Raw genomic sequence first — 18,742 nt, forward strand, 5'->3', positions numbered from 1 at the left:
TAGCTGTGGTGTTACATAGGACTGCAGATGACAGCTACATTAACTATATTCAGAGTTATTACTGTGTTAGCTGTGGTGTTACATAGGACTGCAAGTGACATTTACATTATCTGTATTCAGAGTTATCACTGGGTTAGCTGTGGTGTTTCATAGGACTGCAGGTGACATCTACATTATATGTATTCAGCGTTATCAGTGTGATAGCTGTGGTGTTACATAGGACTGCAGGTGACATCTACATCATCTGCATTCAGTGTTATTACTGTGTTAGCTGTGGTGTTACATAGGACTGCATGTGACATTTACATTATCTGTATTCAGAGTTATTACTGTGTTAGCTGTGGTGTTACATAGGACTGCAGGTGACATCTACATTATATGTATTCAGAGTTATTACTGGGTTAGCTGTGGTGTTACATAGGACTGCAGGTGACATCTACATTATCTGTATTCAGAGATATCACTGTGTTAGCTGTGGTGTTACATAGGACTGCAGGTGACATCTACATTATCTGTATTCAGAGATATCACTGTGTTAGCTGTGGTGTTACATAGGACTGCAGGTGACATCTACATTATATGTATTCAGAGTTATTACTGGGTTAGCTGTGGTGTTACATAGGACTGCAGGTGACATCTACATTATCTGTATTCAGAGTTATCAGTGTGTTAGCTGTGGTGTTACATAGGACTGCAGGTGACATCTACAAAATTTGTATTCAGAGTTATCACTGGGTTAGCTGTGGTGTTACATAGGCTGCAGGAGACATCTACATTATCTGTATTCAGAGTTATCAGTGCTAGCTGTGGTGTTACATAGGACTGCAGGTGACATCTACATTATCTGTATTCAGAGTTATCACTGGGTTAGCTGTGGTGTTACATAGGACTGCAGGTGACATCTACATTATATGTATTCAGAGTTATTACTGGGTTAGCTGTGGTGTTACATAGGACTGCATGTGACATCTACATTATCTGTATTCAGAGTTATCAGTGTGTTAGCTGTGGTGTTACATAGGACTGCAGGTGGCATCTACATTATCTGTATTCAGAGTTATCACTGGGTTAGCTGTGGTGTTACATAGGACTGCAGGTGACATCTATATTAAGTGTATTCAGAGTTATTACCGTGTTAGCTGTGGTGTGACATAGGACTGCCGGTGACATCTAGTCCATTATATGTATTTATAGTTAGCACTGTGTTAACTATGGTGTTACATAGGACTGCATGTGACATCTACATTATCTGTATTCAGAGTTATCAGTGTGTTAGCTGTGGTGTTACATACGACTGCATGTGACATCTACATTCTCTGAATTCAGTGTTAGCAGTAGTGTTGCATAGGACTGCAGGTGACATCTACATTATCTGTATTCAGTGTTAGCAATGTTAGCTGTGGTGTTACATGGGACTGCAGGTGACATCTACATTCTCTGTATTCAGTGTTAGTAGTGGTGTTACATAGGACTGCAGGTGACATCTACATTCTCTGTTTTCAGAGTTATCACTGTGTTAGCTGTGAGGTTACATAGGACTGCAGGTGACATCTAGTCCATTATATGTATTTAGAGTTAGCACTGTTAGCTGTGGTGTTACATAGGACTGCAGGCAACATCTACATTCTATGAATTCTGTGTTAGCAGTGGTGTTGCATAGGACTGCAGGTGACATCTACATTATCTGTATTCAGTGTTAGCAATGTTAGCTGTGGTGTTACGTGGGACTGCAGGTGACATCTACATTCTCTGAATTCAGTGTTAGCAGTGGTGTTACATAAGACTGTGGGTGACATCTACATTATCTGTATTCAGAGTTATCGCTGTGTTAGCTGTGGTGTTACATAGGACTGCTGGTGACTAGTGTTGAGCCACCCCCGTAGTGTTCGAGTTCGGTTCGGTTCGTCGAACACCCGTGTGTTCGCCCAACTGTTCGTTGAACTGTTTGTCGAACACCTTCGAACACCGTTAAAACCAATGGCAGGCAAACAAAAACACATAGAAACACATAGAAAACACCTTCAAAGGTGTCCAAAAGCTGACAAACTGCTCAGAAGACATAACTAACACATGGAAAAGTGACAAGTACATATAGTCATGCGAAAATAAAAGAGGTGGAGGAGTAAAAGGAGGGGGAGACACAGATATAGGCATGTCATGCCCTTCTAAAATCCAAAAAGTGAGAAGCCGACACGGCCAGTCCGCTCCTGCCCGTGCCACCTCCGTGTCGCCGGGTTTGTGCCAGAGCCGCGGTGAACCCTGACGGCCAGCCCCCCTCTCCCAATACTGGTGCCTGTCCGCTGGTGCGTCGAGCGAGCCCCCCTGTGGTGGAGGCAGCTCTAAGCTTTTTAATTTAAATTGTCTCTCTAATTTGAATGAATACACTTTAAATCCATTTACAAGGATCTATTGGAGGGCAAGTCTCATGCCAGCAGCCGCGGTAATTCCAGCTCCAGTAGCGTCCACTAAAGCTGCTGCAGTTAAAAAGCTTTTATAAGGATCGAGCTCGGCTGTCCACCGCAAGGCATCCTACTGCCAGTCCCAGCCCCTATGCCTTGGGGTGCCTCCTGATGCTCTTCACTAAGTATCCCATGGTCCCGAAGCATTTCCTTTGAAAAAATTAAGTGTCTAAACTACAGGTGGTGCAACTTGCTTAACACCAGGCATAATCCGCTGACTAGCAGACACTGCTACTAGGCACAAAGTATTTCCTGGGCTAGATGCAGTTAAAAATTTGTAATTAGATACTCTCGTTGGATGCTGAGAAAGCATTCCATAGAGTCTCCTGGCACGCCATATATGATTCTCTTAAAAAGCTTGGGGTAGGGGTCTAGGGGACCCTTTTATAGCCAAAATCACGGCCCTGTATCGCAATACGTCACCTAGGCTGAAGATAAATGGAACTGTAGCACCCTGAGGGCTCGGTTGCTACAGACGTATTGCACCTCACCCAGAGGTGTGATATCTCACTCTCAGGTAAGGATGGAGTGTGGATCAGGACCCGACACCTGCATGCATTACACCACATTGCCGTGGGGCAGGGCGACCAATATGCCCCTGAGATGGGCACGACAGTCCCTGTCCCTGGCTGGAGTGGGGGGAGGGAACACTGAGGAAGGGGAACCCTGTAGTGCAGGAGCAGGGAGGAAGCAGTTCCTGGGTGCATTGAGAAGGGAGTATAAAAGGTGGGCACCATCTTAGTTCAGTGCAGAGAAGTCTGAGCAGAAGTGGCAGGGAGCAGGGGCTCTGCATGAGCTCTGCTCCGGAGGCGGGCCTAGTAACAGAGGCCCAGGCCTGGAAGAGGGAGAAGGAAGGAAGAGGAGTGGAGAAGGCTCCAGGAATGAGGAATGAAGGGATCCCAGGGGTGCGGACGGGCGAGTCGCCACCGCACGCCCGAATCCACCTGCGTGGAGGGGTCAGGCCAAAGGGGGAGACCGGTCCCCGAACTAGTGGAGGCAGGAAACGACCCTCAGCTAGAAACCGGAGGCTCTGACATTTTATGTGGCGCAGCCCCTCGCTACACCCGCTAGGAAGGCACCACATAGGGTCAGGGAAACTGGCGCCAAGTTTACCAAGAGGAGGCCCGAGGCAGCCGGACAGAAGTGTTGGTAAGAAAGGCCAGACAAAGGACACACAAAGGGGGTCCTGTGAAGTGCTCCAAAGTTATCTGGGAGTTGTCTGAGCCCCTCACCTGGTGAGCACAGTACGACGTGGGCAGCCGTTACCTGCAGACGTGGTCTGGATAATAAGAACTGTGAGTAAAGGCCCTGAACTGCATCACTGACTCCGTGTCGTTACTGCTGCTGCCCTGCACCATCACCCCCATCCTCCGCATACACTGCCCTGAGGCTATACTCCTCCCGTGGGGAGTTATGCTACGCTCTGCTGCACCCACAACACCAGCCTCAGCGGTCTGCCCTGTAGCGGCGGTTCACTCTGACCGCAATCCACGGGTCGCGTAGTCGGACATTTAAACATCAAAACCACATAAATAGTTCCGCCACTGGTTTGACCGCCCTGAGCCACGGAACCGGGTCGCCGCCACGAAGACTACAACCACCAGCATCCACCAAAAAGGGTCCGGCTCCGGGTGTCCCAAGGCCCAGGGGGTGCGTCAGAACATTTTCATCACCTTTCACAATCACCAATGGGACAAGGCAGTGATGTCCTCTGTCCCCTCTCTTATACATCCTAGTGACGGAGCACCTGCTCTCATCAATTCGCCATAACCCCAATATTAGGTGGATTGAGGAGGGAGGCAGCGAGTACAAGTGCTCTCTATTTGCTGATGATTTCCTAGTATATATCACTCAATCACATATATCCATCCATGCTGTTATGGCTGAAATAGATCACTTTGTTACATGGTCAAATTTTAAAATCAATGCAGCGAAGTCTGAGGCCCTCGATGTCTCCCTCCCCAAATCCATATAGGATTCCATCCAGTCCAACTTTCCCTTTGCCTGGCCCTCACAGGGTATCAAATACTTAGGAATTCCTATTCATAGAGACCTCTCCCATCTATGTTATCTTAATTTTGGGCCCTTTATTGAACAACTCCATACGGACCACGGTTGGCAAGTTAGAACTGTAAGATTCACTACGTGAACCACTGGTGTTTTGTGGAAAAGCACATGTACACTGCGTTCCAAATTATTATGCAAAAAGTGTTTAGGAGTGATAAGGGAAGAATTTGTTTGTTTGTCAGTTAAACTCATTGATGGTGATGTGTGTCAGGGCTCTTTATATCACTGTAAGCAATTGCAGACACCTGTGCTAATTAGTTTGGCAGGTGTGTCCAATGAAAGGCAAGACTACTTAAGAAGGCTCTCTCACATTATTAAGCAGCCTACATTTTCTGCCAAAATGGGAAAGAAAAAGGATGTGTCGGCTGCTGAGAAGCAACAAATTGTGGAGTGTTTAGGTCAAGGCATGACTACAATCAACATTGTGCGATGATCAGGATGAAGTGTCTTGGCAATCAAGAAGTATGTAGCTGATTCACAGTACACACGTGTGCGTGCTGATAAGGGCAAATTGAGGACTCTTTCCTACAGGCAATTACGTCAGGTTGAAAGAGCAGCGGCAAAAAAGCCTTGTCATAGCAGCAGACAAGTTTTTGAAGCTGCTTGTGCCTCCAACGTCCCCCGAACAACAAGATGCAGGGTCCTTCAGAGGTTTGCAGCTGTGCATGCGCCATCCTGTCAACCTCCTCTATCCACTTCACACAAGCAGAAACGGCTCCAGTGGGGCAAACATTACATGAAGACTGATTTCAAAACTGTTTTGTTCACGGATGAGTGCCGTGCAGCGCTCGATGGTCCAGATGGATGGAGTGGAGGATGGCTGGTTGATGGACACCCCACGCAAACACGGCTACAGCGCCAACAAGGAGGAGGTGGAGTAATGTTTTGGGCTGGAATCATGGGAGAGAGATTGTCGGCCCCTTTAGGATCCCGGAAGGCGCTAAAGATGAACTCCATAATGTATGTGGATTTTCTCAAACAGCACTTCCTGCCATGGTTCAAGAAGAAGAACCGTGTATTTCACAGCAAGATCATTTTTCTGCATGATAATGCACCATCTCATGCTGCACATAAAACATCTGCATCTCTGGCTGATATGGGCATAAAAGGGGACAAACTTATGGTGTGACCCCCATGCTCCCCTGACCTCTACCCCATTCAGAACCTTTGGAGCATCATTAAAAGGAGTGTCTATGATGGCGGGAGGCAGTTCACATCTAAGCAACAGCTCTGGGAGGGTATTCTGTCCTCATGCAAAACAATTGAAGCAGAAACCATCCAAAACCTGACAAATTCAATGGACGAGAGAGTTCAGAAGCTCCTTTCGAACAAGGGGTCCTATGTGAAAATGTAACATCACCTAGAATAAAGTTTTGAGTTGAAAACTGTTTGATTTCAGTTTCTAACAACCTGCTAATGCTTATAATTTCAAAAATGACCATTTTTTTGGTCTTTATTAAAATGAAAAGGTTGATCGAAAAGTTTGGGGGATCTAAGAGTGTGGCAACCCAGTAGTCATGATTACTTCGAATTCTGACAATATGAGGGTCATGCTGCAGGTAGTGCAGCAAGAAGGCACTTATGTGCCTTGCGCATCTCGGAGCCCCAAAATTATTTTCCGGGCTAAATGCAGCTAAAAATTATTTTTAATTTTAAATCTGGTGAAGCTTTAGTATAGATGGCCTAATAGGATCAGTGCTGCACACTGCTACAAAGCCCAAATTATTTTCCAGTCAAGATACAGATAAACATGATTAGTAATTTGAAAGCTTAAAATGGTTGGTAGGGTGATTTTAACCAATCATCAAGCTTTTACTCTCCCCAGGATGACACAGGGGTAGAAAAGTCGTTTCGGATCCATGATTTGTTCATCTTTATGAACGTGAGTCTGTCTACATTATCAGTGGAGAGCCGCGTGCGCTTATCTGTCAGCACACCACCAGCAGCGCTGAACACACGTTCAGACAGAACGCTGGCTGCGGGGCATGACAAGATCTCCAAGGCGTAAGTGGCTAGCTCCGGCCATTTATCCAGATTGGAAGCCCAAAAAGAGCAAGGGTCCAGTGACACAGTCGTGGCTTCAATGTTCACTTGGAGATACTCCTGTACCATCGTCTCTAGGCGTTGACTATGTGTCAGACTTCTTGTCTCCTGTGGCCTTGCAAAGGATGGGCTAAAAAAGTGGTGAAATGATTCCGCAAAATTGATGTTACCAGCAGATACTGTGGTTCTGTTACGGTTTGAGTGCTGAACACTTGACGGTCCCACGGTTGGCAAGTTGGAACTGTGAGATTCACTACGTGCACCACTGGTATTTTGTGGAAAAGCACATGTAAGATTCTGCAACAGTCTCTGCTGATACTCCTGCATGTGTGCATCCCTTTCTATGGCAGGAATAATTTCTGCAAATTTACTTTTGTACCGGGGATCTAACAGTGTGGCAACCCAGTAGTCAGGATTATTTCTAATTCTCACAATTCGAGGGTCATGTTGCAGGTAGTGCAGCAAGAAGGCACTCATGTGTGTTGCGCATCCAGGAGCACCAAGTCCCTGTTGTGTTGGTGGCGAGGTAACAATCATGCTTCCTTCCTCTGTCCTCTCCCCCCAACCTCGCACAACAGAAATGTGATCAAGGTCTCCCTCATCTGATGAGTCTTCCATCAGTTCGTCCTCCACTTCTTCCTGGGCTCCTGCACCTTCCTCACTAGTTTGGCTGCTACCATGCGCCCTGGTAAAACCATCTCCCCCACCCTCACATGCCTGCCGCCTTGGTGCTGCCGACCGTCTGGACCTTGCAGATGTTAGCCCTTCCGCATACAACTCCTCCTCCTCTACTTCCTCCACCTCCTCTTGTGCCACCACCTGACTCCGAATTCTGTTTAACATGTGCTCCAGCATGTAAATCACCGGAATAGTCATGCTGATAATGGCATCGTCAGCACTAAACATCTTCGTCGCCATTTCAAAACTGTGCAGAAGGGTGCATAGGTCCCTGATCTGAGACCACTCCTCCAGCGTGATTTGCCCCACCTCTGAATCTCGTTGGCCCAGGCTATACATCAGAACGTATTGCACCAGGGCTTGTCGGTGCTGCCACAGTCGCTGCAACATGTGCAGAGTTGAATTCCACCGGGTAGGCACATCGCATTTTAGCCGGTGAAGTGGCAGGCCCAACGACTTCTGTAGAGATGTAAGTCGCTGAGCTGCGGGATGCGAACGGCGGAAGTGAGCACACAGCGACCGTGCCCTCTGCAGAAGGCCATCTAGTCTGGGATAGTGGGCTAAAAATTGCTGGACAACCAGGTTCAACACGTGAGCCATACAAGGCACGTGTGTGACATTGCCCCGGCGAAGGGCCGCACCCAGGTTTGCAGCATTGTCGCACACGGCCTTCCCTGGTTTCAGGTCCAGTGGAGACAGCCATTCATGAAATTGGTTCTCCAGAGCTGACCACAACTCCTCAGCTGTGTGACTTACATTTCCCAGACATTTCAATGTAAAAACCGCCTGATGACGTTGAGCCCTACTGCCAGCATAGTAAGGAGGTGTGCAGGATCCCTTCTGCGCAGTTAGAAAGCTTGTGGCATGACCAGACAGGCTTTGGGTGCAGGTGGAAGACCGAGAGGAGGTTGAGGAGGCAGAAGCAGTGGAGGAACTTTGACATAAAGAGGATTGACGCACAACTCGTGGGGACGGCAAGACTTGGACATCAGCCCCTTGTCCTGCTGTCACCATAGTTACCCAGTGCCCAGTCAGCGACATGTAACGCCCCTGTCCATGCCTACTTGTCCAAGTGTCTGTGGTGAAATGCACCCTGTCACACACAGAGTTTCTCAAAGAAGCGGTGATGTTATGTGCGACATGCTGGTGGAGCGCAGGCACACCTTTCTTTGAGAAGTAGTGCCGACTGGGCATCTGGTACTGGGGCACTGCGACGGACATAAGGTCTCGAAAATCCTCTGTGTCCACCAGGCGGAAAGGCAGCATTTCTGTAGCCAAGAGCTTGCAGATGGTGAAATTCAACCTCTTAGCTTTCTCATGGCTAGGAGGAAATGGTCTTTTACTTGTCCACATCTGAGGGACCGAGGGCTGGCTATTGTGCTTAGACGGGGTTGATAAGGGTGTCCCCGGCAAACTGCCGGTCTGTGAGGAAGATGCAGGCGGACATGTTAGGTTGCCTTGATCCAAAGGTGGTGCTATCGATGTCGGACAGCGCTCAACACCAGCTGGTGTTACCACCTCCAAAGAAAATGATGACCTGCCAATCACGCTGGCTGTTGCGGGTAAAGAGGTGGCAGGTCTGCGCCCCAAAACAGGTGTGACTGCTGTTCCCCCAGTCACAGAGGATGAAGAGGCCGCGGATGCACAAGATATGGCAGACGGTGGTTGGCCCGGCCGGCTAGGCCGCATTGTAGCACACTGAGCTTCCCACTGCAACTTATGCTTCATGTCCATGTGCCGGTTCATGCATGAAGTACTCAAACTATGTATTTTTTGGCCTCTACTTAGCTTTTGCTGACAAATGTTACAGATAACACGAGTTGGGTCATCTTTATCGATCTGAAAAAATGCCCAGGCTATGCAAGGCTTAGCACCCATGCGACCTGAAGAGCCACCACGACTTGTGGTGAGAGGCAGAGTTGTGTTTGAGGATGCAGTTGTTGACGTGCTTCCAGTACTACGTCTCTGTCCAGGAAGGCGCAACCTGACCTCGTCGTCACTAGCATCTTCCTCCACCTCCTCTGCTGACCTCATCTCTTGGCTGACTGTGGGTTGACAGTAAGTGGGATCTCCGACCTCATCATCATCACCCTGTGCGTTATCACACCCGTCGTCCTCAGAGCCAACCTGTTCCTGCCCTGACAAAAAACTAAAGTTGTCGCTCCAATCAGGTATTTGAGTCTTATCATCGTCTTCCTCATTGTCTCCACCAACAGGAGTTACAGTTTGGGAATGAGGGTCTACATTATGGTCAGAACCTTCTGCGTCTGGTCCTGGATCCGACTCATAAAGATTCTGGGCATCAGTGCAGATCATTTCCTCGTCTGGATTCACAGAAGCGCTGGAGTCGACCTCTGATTCCCAGACTATAGTATGAGTAAACAGCTCTGCAGACTCAACCATCTGTTCTACCTCATACTCAGACGGGCAGCTGGAGATTTGGGAGCTGTGAGGAAGCAAGTGCGATTTGGGTGACACCTTTGAGGACTGGAGTATTTGTGATGTTGAAGTTGATGTGGAGGAGAGCCCACTTAAAGGAGCACTTGATATCCGTTGAAGCACCTGCTGTTTTTGTGCCTCATCTGGAATTTGTAGCGATTGGCGTGGCCGTAAGAAAGGGATCTTATCACATTGTCCGCTAAAAGAAGTAGACATTTTAGTTTGGCTGGAAGATGGTCTTTCTTCTGCAGATGTTACTGTTGCTTTAACACCTACCCCACGGACACAACCTTTTTTCCCCTTCCCAACACGCCTATTCCCCTTTCCACCAGCAGCAGGCCTTTTTCCACTCATTTTGGTGGTTAACTAATTCACAACTCTGGAGTTGTTTGCACAAAAAAACAATGGATGGTAACCGAGCAGAGCTGAGTGGCCAAACTGTGGTATTAGGCCAAAACTATTGGCTGGGTTAGATGCAGAAAAAAATTATTTTGAATTTGCAACCTGATGGAGGTCAGTATAGACCCACACACAGCTAGAAGCCCAATATTTTTTCAGAGGTAGATGCAGGAAAAAAATATATTCAGTTTGCAACCTGATGGAAGTCAGTATAGATGGACTAATACAACAAGTCCCACACACAGCTAGAAGCCCAAATATTTTTTCAGAGGTACTGTAGATGGAGATAAAAATTAGTTTTAATTTGCAACCTGATGGAGGTCAGTATAGATGGACTAATAGAGAAAGTCCGACACACTACTAGAAGGCCAAATATTTTTTCAGAGCTAGATGCAGAAAAAAATTATATTCAGTTTGCAACCTGATGGAGGTCAGTATAGATGGATTAATAGAACAAGACCCACACACAGCTAGAAGCCCAATATTTTTTCAGAGGTAGATGCAGGAAAAAAATATATTCAGTTTACAACCTGATGGAGGTCAGTATAGATGGATTAATAGAACAAGTCCCACACACAGCTAGAAGCCCAATATTTTTTCAGAGGTAGATGCAGAAAAAAATATATTCAGTTTGCAACCTGATGGAGGTCAGTATAGATGGACCAATACAACAAGTCCCACACACAGCTAGAAGCCCAAATATTTTTTCAGAGGTAGATGCAGAAAAAAAATATATTCAGTTTGCAACCTGATGGAGGTCAGTATAGATGGATTAATAGAACAAGACCCACACACAGCTAGAAGCCCAATATTTTTTCAGAGGTAGATGCAGGAAAAAAATATATTCAGTTTGCAACCTGATGGAGGTCAGTATAGATGGATTAATAGAACAAGACCCACACACAGCTAGAAGCCCAATATTTTTTCAGAGGTAGATGCAGAAAAAAATATATTCAGTTTGCAACCTGATGGAGGTCAGTATAGATGGACTAATACAACAAGTCCCACACACAGCTAGAAGCCCAATATTTTTTCAGAGGTAGATGCAGAAAAAAATATATTCAGTTTGCAACCTGATGGAGGTCAGTATAGATGGACTAATACAACAAGTCCCACACACAGCTAGAAGCCCAAATATTTTTTCAGAGGTACTGTAGATGCAAATAAAAATTTGTTTTAATTTGCAACCTGATGGAGGTCAGTATAGATGGACTAATAGAGAAAGTCCGACACACTACTAGAAGGCCAAATATTTATTCAGAGCTAGATGCAGAAAAAAATTATATTCAGTTTGCAACCTGATGGAGGTCAGTATAGATGGATTAATAGAACAAGACCCACACACAGCTAGAAGCCCAATATTTTTTCAGAGGTAGATGCAGGAAAAAAATTTATTCAGTTTGCAACCTGATGGAGGTCAGTATAGATGGACTAATACAACAAGTCCCACACACAGCTAGAAGCCCAATATTTTTTCAGAGGTACTGTAGATGCAGATAAAAATTAGTTTTAATTTGCAACCTGATGGAGGTCAGTATAGATGGACTAATAGAGAAAGTCCGACACACTACTAGAAGGCCAAATATTTTTTCAGAGCTAGATGCAGAAAAAAATTATATTCAGTTTGCAACCTTATGGAGGTCAGTATAGATGGACTAATAGAACAAGTCCCACACACAGCTAGAAGGCCAAATATTTTTTCAGAGGTAGATGCAGAAAAAAATTATATTCAGTTTGCAACCTTATGGAGGTCAGTATAGATGGACTAATAGAACAAGTCCCACACACAGCTAGAAGGCCAAATATTTTGTCAGAGGTAGATGCAGAAAAAAATTATATTCAGTTTGCAACCTTATGGAGGTCAGTATAGATGGACTAATACAACAAGTCCCACACACAGCTAGAAGCCCAATATTTTTTCAGAGGTAGATGCAGAAAAAAATATATTCAGTTTGCAACCTGATGGAGGTCTGTATAGATGGATTAATAGAACAAGTCCCACACACAGCTAGAAGCCCAATATTTTTTCAGAGGTAGATGAAGAAAAAAATATATGCAGTTTGCAACCTGATGGAGGTCAGTATAGATGGACTAGTACAACAAGTCCCACACACAGCTAGAAGCCCAATATTTTTTCAGAGCTAGATGCAGAAAAAAATTATATTCAATTTGCAACCTGATGGAGGTCAGTATAGATGGACTAATAGAATGATGCTATGCCCAAAAGATTTTACTTCACTAGGTGCAGTAAAAAAATTGGTATTCTATACACAGGTGGTATATCTTGCAACACAGATAGGCTACTCCACTGACTAACACACTCTGCAATAGGCCAAAAAGGATTAGCTTTGCTAGATTCAGCCAAATGCTGTGAAAAAAACTTGCACAGCACTGGCACAGACCTGCCTGGCAAAAACTGATAGGAACTGATGTAACCTAGTCCTGAAAAGGACTCCAATTACAATTAGTCTTTACTCCCACAATCTATCTATTTAAGAGCACAGACCTGCCTGATAAAAGTCGTAGGAAATGCTGTAACCTAGTCCTTAAAAGGACTGCAATCACAACTATTCCCTACTCCCAAGCTATCTGTATATTTGTGCGAAAATTGGCTTGAAATTAACAAGGTATAGCGCACACAGCAACAGCGGTGCCGTCTAACACGCAGCTGCAGCAGTGAGAAAATGGTGGCGACGGGGAAAATGGCTTGGTCTTATAGGGCAAGGACATGTGACATACACTGCCAATGACACATGCCCTTGCTTGTGTGAAAAAAAGCACTTCGCTCCGTGTGTGCGCTGCTGATAGGCTGACAGATTGCACCTCCCCACTGTAAATGCGGGAAAGAGAAAAAAAAATGGAGATCTTCATTGTTCCTGCAGAGATCCATCCCCTGCCCCTCCCCCCACCCCGCTGTACACTCAAACTGCGTATTAACATTAATTTTCATCATTACTGAGAAAAAATCCAGTTATGATTTTGGTGCACGAACAGTTATCGAACATAACCTCGAACAGCCGAATTTTTCTCAAATTGTTCGTGTTCGCCGACCGGCTCGAACACCGCCCAAAACAGCTCGAATTTGAGATTGGCGAACAGTTCGAGTAGAACAACGCTCATCTCTACTGGTGACATCTACATTATCTGTACTTAGGGTTATCAATGTTAGCTGTGGTGTTACATAGGACTGATGGTGACATCTACATTCTCTGTATTCAGAGTTATCACTGTGTTAGCTGTGGTGTTACATAGGACTGCAGGTGACATCTACATTATCTGTATTCAGAGTTATCAGTGTGTTAGCTGTGGTGTTACATAGGACTGCAGGTGACATCTACATTATTTGTATTCAGAGTTATCAGTGTGTTAGCTGAGGTGTTACATAGGACTGCAGGTGACATCTACATTATTGTATTCAGAGTTATCACTTCCTTAGCTGTGGTGTTACATAGGACTGCAGGTGACATCTACATTATCTGTATTCCGAGTTATCAGTGTTACCCGTGGTGTTACATAGGACTGCAGGTGACATCTACAAAATTTGTATTCAGAGTTATCACTGGCTTAGCTGTGGTGTTACATAGGACTGCAGGAGACATCTACATTATCTGCATTCAGAGTTATCACTGGGTTAGCTGTGGTGTTACATAGGACTGCAGGTGACATCTATATTAAGTGTATTCAGAGTTATTACCGTGTTAGCTGTGGTGTTACATAGGACTGCCGGTGACATCTAGTCCATTATATGTATTTATAGTTAGCACTGTGTTAACTATGGTGTTACATAGGACTGCATGTGACATCTACATTATCTGTATTCAGACTTATCATTATGTTAGCTGTGGTGTTACATAGGACTGCATGTGACATCTACATTATCTGTATTCAGTGTTAGTAGTGGTGTTACATAGGACTGCAGGTGACATCTACATTCTCTGTATTCAGTGTTAGTAGTGGTGTTACATAGGACTGCAGGTGACATCTACATTCTTTGTATTCAGAGTTATCACTGTATTAGCTGTGAGGTTACATAGAACTGCAGGTGACATCTAGTCCATTATATGTATTTAGAGTTATCACTGTTAGCTGTGGTGTTACATAGGACTGCAGGTGACATCTACATTCTCTGAATTCAGTGTTAGCAGTGGTGTTGCATAGGACTGCAGGTGACATCTACATTACCTGTATTCAGTATTAGCAATGTTAGCTGTGGTGTTACGTGGGACTGCAGGTGACATCTACATTCTCTGTATTCAGTGTTAGTAGTGGTGTTACCTAGGACTGCAGGTGACATCTACATTATATGTATTTAGAGTTATCACTGTTAGCTGTGGTGTTACATAGGACTGCAGGTGACATCTACATTCTCTGAATTCAGTGTTAGCAGTGGTGTTGCATAGGACTGCAGGTGACATCTACATTATCTGTATTCAGTGTTAGCAATGTTAGCTGTGGTGTTACGTGGGACTGCAGGTGACATCTACATTCTCTGTATTCAGTGTTAGTAGTGGTGTTACATAGGACTGCAGGCGACATCTACATTCTCTGTATTCAGAGTTATCACTGTGTTAGCTGTGAGGTTACATAGGACTGCAGGTGACATCTAGTCCATTATATGTATTTATAGTTATCACTGTTAGCTGTGGTGTTACATAGGACTGCGGGTGACATCTACATTATATGTATTCAGAGTTATTACTGGGTTAGCTGTGGTGTTACATAGGACTGCATGTGACATCTACATTATCTGTATTCCGTGTTATTACTGTGTTAGCTGTGGTGTTACATAGGACTGCGGGTGACATCTACATTATATGTATTCAGAGTTATTACTGGGCTAGCTGTGGTGTTACACAGGACTGCAGGTGACATCTACATTATCTGTATTCCGTGTTATTACTGTGTTAGCTGTGGTGTTACATAGGACTGCAGGTGACATCTACAAAATTTGTATTCAGAGTTATCACTGGCTTAGCTGTGGTGTTACATAGGACTGCAGGTGACATCTACATTATCTGTATTCAGAGTTATCAGTGTTAGCTGTGGTGTTACATAGGACTGCAGGTGACATCTACATTATATGTATTCAGAGTTATTACTGGGTTAGCTGTGGTGTTACATAGGACTGCAGGTGATATCTACAAAATTTGTATTCAGAGTTATCACTGGCTTAGCTGTGGTGTTACATAGGACTGCAGGTGACATCTATATTAAGTGTATTCAGAGTTATTACCGTGTTAGCTGTGGTGTTACATAGGACTGCCGGTGACATCTAGTCCATTATATGTATTTATAGTTAGCACTGTGTTAACTATGGTGTTACATAGGACTGCATGTGACATCTACATTCTCTGTATTCAGAGTTATCACTGTGTTAGCTGTGAGGTTACATAGGACTGCAGGTGACATCTAGTCCATTATATGTATTTAGAGTTATCACTGTTAGCTGTGGTGTTACATAGGACTGCAGGTGACAGCTACATTAACTATATTCAGAGTTATTACTGAGTTAGCTGTGGTGTTACATAGGACTGCATGTGACATCTACATTCTCTGTATTCAGAGTTATCACTGTGTTAGCTGTGAGGTTACATAGGACTGCAGGTGACATCTAGTCCATTATATGTATTTAGAGTTATCACTGTTAGCTGTGGTGTTACATAGGACTGCAGGTGACAGCTACATTAACTATATTCAGAGTTATTACTGAGTTAGCTGTGGTGTTACATAGGACTGCAAGTGACATTTACATTATCTGTATTCAGAGCTATCACTGTGCTAGCTGTGGTGTTACATAGGACTGCAGGTGACATCTACATTATCTGTATTCAGAGTTATCAGTGTGTTAGCTGAGGTGTTACATAGGACTGCAGGTGACATCTACATTATTTGTATTCATTGTTATCACTGGGTTAGCTGTGGTGTTACATAGGACTGCATGTGACATCTACATTCTCTGTATTCAGTGTTAGCCGTGTTAGCTGTGGTGTTACATAGGACTGCAGGTGACATCTATATTATCTATATTCCGAGTTATTACTGTGTTAGCTGTGGTGTTACATAGGACTGCATGTGACATCTACATTAATTGTATTCAGAGTTATCACTGTGTTAGATGTGGTGTTACATAGGACTGCAGATGCCATCTACATTATCTGTAGTCAGGGTTATCAGTGTTAGCTGTGGTGCTACATAGGACTGCAGGTGACATCTACATTATATGTGTTCAGAGTTATTACTGTGTTAGCTCTGGTGTTACATAGGACTGCAGGTGACATCTACATTATATGTGTTCAGAGTTATTACTGTGTTAGCTCTGGTGTTACATAGGACTGCAGGTGATATCTACATTATCTGTATTCAGAGTTATCAGTGTGTTAGCTGTGGTGTTACATAGGACTGCATGTGACATCTACATTATCTGTATTCAGAGTTATCAGTGTTAGCTGTGGTGTTACATAGGACTGCAGGTGACATCTACTACATTACCTGCATTTATAGTTAGCACTGTGTTAGCTGTGGTGTTACATAGGACTGCATGTGGCATCTACATTATCTGTGTTCAGAGCTATCACTGTGTTAGCTGTGGTGTTACACAGGACTGCAGGTGACATCTACTTTCTCTGTATTCAGAGTTATCACTGTGTTAGATGTGGTGTTACATAGGACTGCAGGTGCCATCTACATTATCTGCATTCAGAGTTATCAGTGTGTTAGCTGTGGTGTTACATAGGACTGCAGGTGACATCTTCTTTCTCTGTATTCAGAGTTATCACTGGGTTAGCTGTGGTGTTACATAGGACTGCAGGTGACATCTACATTATCTATATTCAGAGTAAGCAGTGTGTTAGCTGTGGTGTTACATAGGACTGCAGGTGACATCTTCTTTCTCTGTATTCAGAGTTATCACTGGGTTAGCTGTGGTGTTACATAGGACTGCAGGTGACATCTACATTATCTATATTCAGAGTTATCAGTGTGTTTGCTGTGGTGTTACATAGGACTGCATGTGACATCTACATTATCTGTATTCACAGTTATCAGTGTGTTAGCTGTGGTGTTACATAGGACTGCAAGTGACATCTACATTATTTGTATTCAGAGTTATCACTGGGTTAGCTGTGGTGTTACATAGGACTGCATGTGACATCTACATTCTCTGTATTCAGTGTTAGCCGTGTTAGCTGTGGTGTTACATAGGACTGCCGGTGACATCTATATTATGTGTATTCAGAGTTATTACTGTGTTAGCTGTGGTTTTACATAGGACTGCATGTGACATCTACATTATCTGTATTCAGAGTTATTACTGTGTTAGTTGTGGTGTTACATAGGACTGCGTGTGACATCTAAATGAACTGTATTCAGAGTTATCACTGTGTTAGATGTGGTGTTACATAGGACTGCAGGTGCCATCTACATTATCTGTATTCAGAGTTATCACTGTGTTAGCTGTGGTGTTACATAGGACTGCAGGTGACATCTACATTATCTATATTCAGAGTTATCAGTGTGTTAGATGTGGTGTTACATAGGACTGCATGTCACATCTACATTATCTGTGCTCAGAGAGTTATCAGTGTGTTAGCTGTGGTGTTACATAGGACTGCAGGTGTCATCTACATTATCTGTATTCAGAGTTATCACTGTGTTAGATGTGGTGTTACATAGGACTGCAGGTGCCATCTACATTATCTGTATTCAGAGTTATCAGTGTGTTAGCTGTGTTGTTACATAGGACTGCATGTCACATCTACATTATCTGTGCTCAGAGAGTTATCAGTGTGTTAGCTGTGGTGTTACATAGGACTGCATGTCACATCTACATTATCTGTGCTCAGAGAGTTATCAGTTTGTTAGCTGTGGTGTTACATAGGACTGCATGTGACATCTACATTATCTGTATTCAGAGTTATCACTGTGTTAGATGTGGTGTTACATAGGACTGCAGGTGCCATCTACATTATCTGTATTCAGAGATATCAGTGTGTTAGCTGTGGTGTTACATAGGACTGCATGTCACATCTACATTATCTGTGCTCAGAGAGCTATCAGTGTGTTAGCTGTGGTGTTACATAGGACTGCAGGTGACATCTACATTATCTGTATTCAGAGTTATCACTGTGTTAGCTGTGGTGCTACACAGGACTGCATGTGACATCTACATTATCTGTATTCAGAGTTATCACTGTGTAAGCTGTGGTGTTACATAGGACTGCATGTGACATCTACATTATCTGTATTCAGAGTTATCACTGGGTTAGCTGTGGTGTTACATAGGACTGCAGGTGACATCTACTTTCTCTGTATTCAGAGTTATCACTGTGTTAGCTGTGATGTTACATAGTACTGCATGTGAATTCTACATTATCTATTTTCAGAGTTATCACTATGTTAGCTGTGGTGTTACGTAGGACTGCATGTGACATCTACATTATCTGTATTTCGAGTTATCGGTTTGTTACCTATGGTGTTACATAGGACTGCAGGTGACATCTACATTATCTGTATTCAGAGTTATCAGTGTTAGCTGTGGTGTTACATAGGACTGCAGGTGACATCTACATTATATGTATTCAGAGTTATTACTGGGTTAGCTGTGGTGTTACATAGGACTGCAGGTGACATCTACATTATCTGTATTCAGAGTTATCAGT

Source organism: Phyllobates terribilis, unplaced genomic scaffold (assembly GCF_046119375.1).
Source record: "Phyllobates terribilis strain yellow unplaced genomic scaffold, ASM4611937v1 Scaffold_2__4_contigs__length_985480577, whole genome shotgun sequence".
Taxonomy (NCBI): Eukaryota; Metazoa; Chordata; class Amphibia; order Anura; family Dendrobatidae; genus Phyllobates; species Phyllobates terribilis.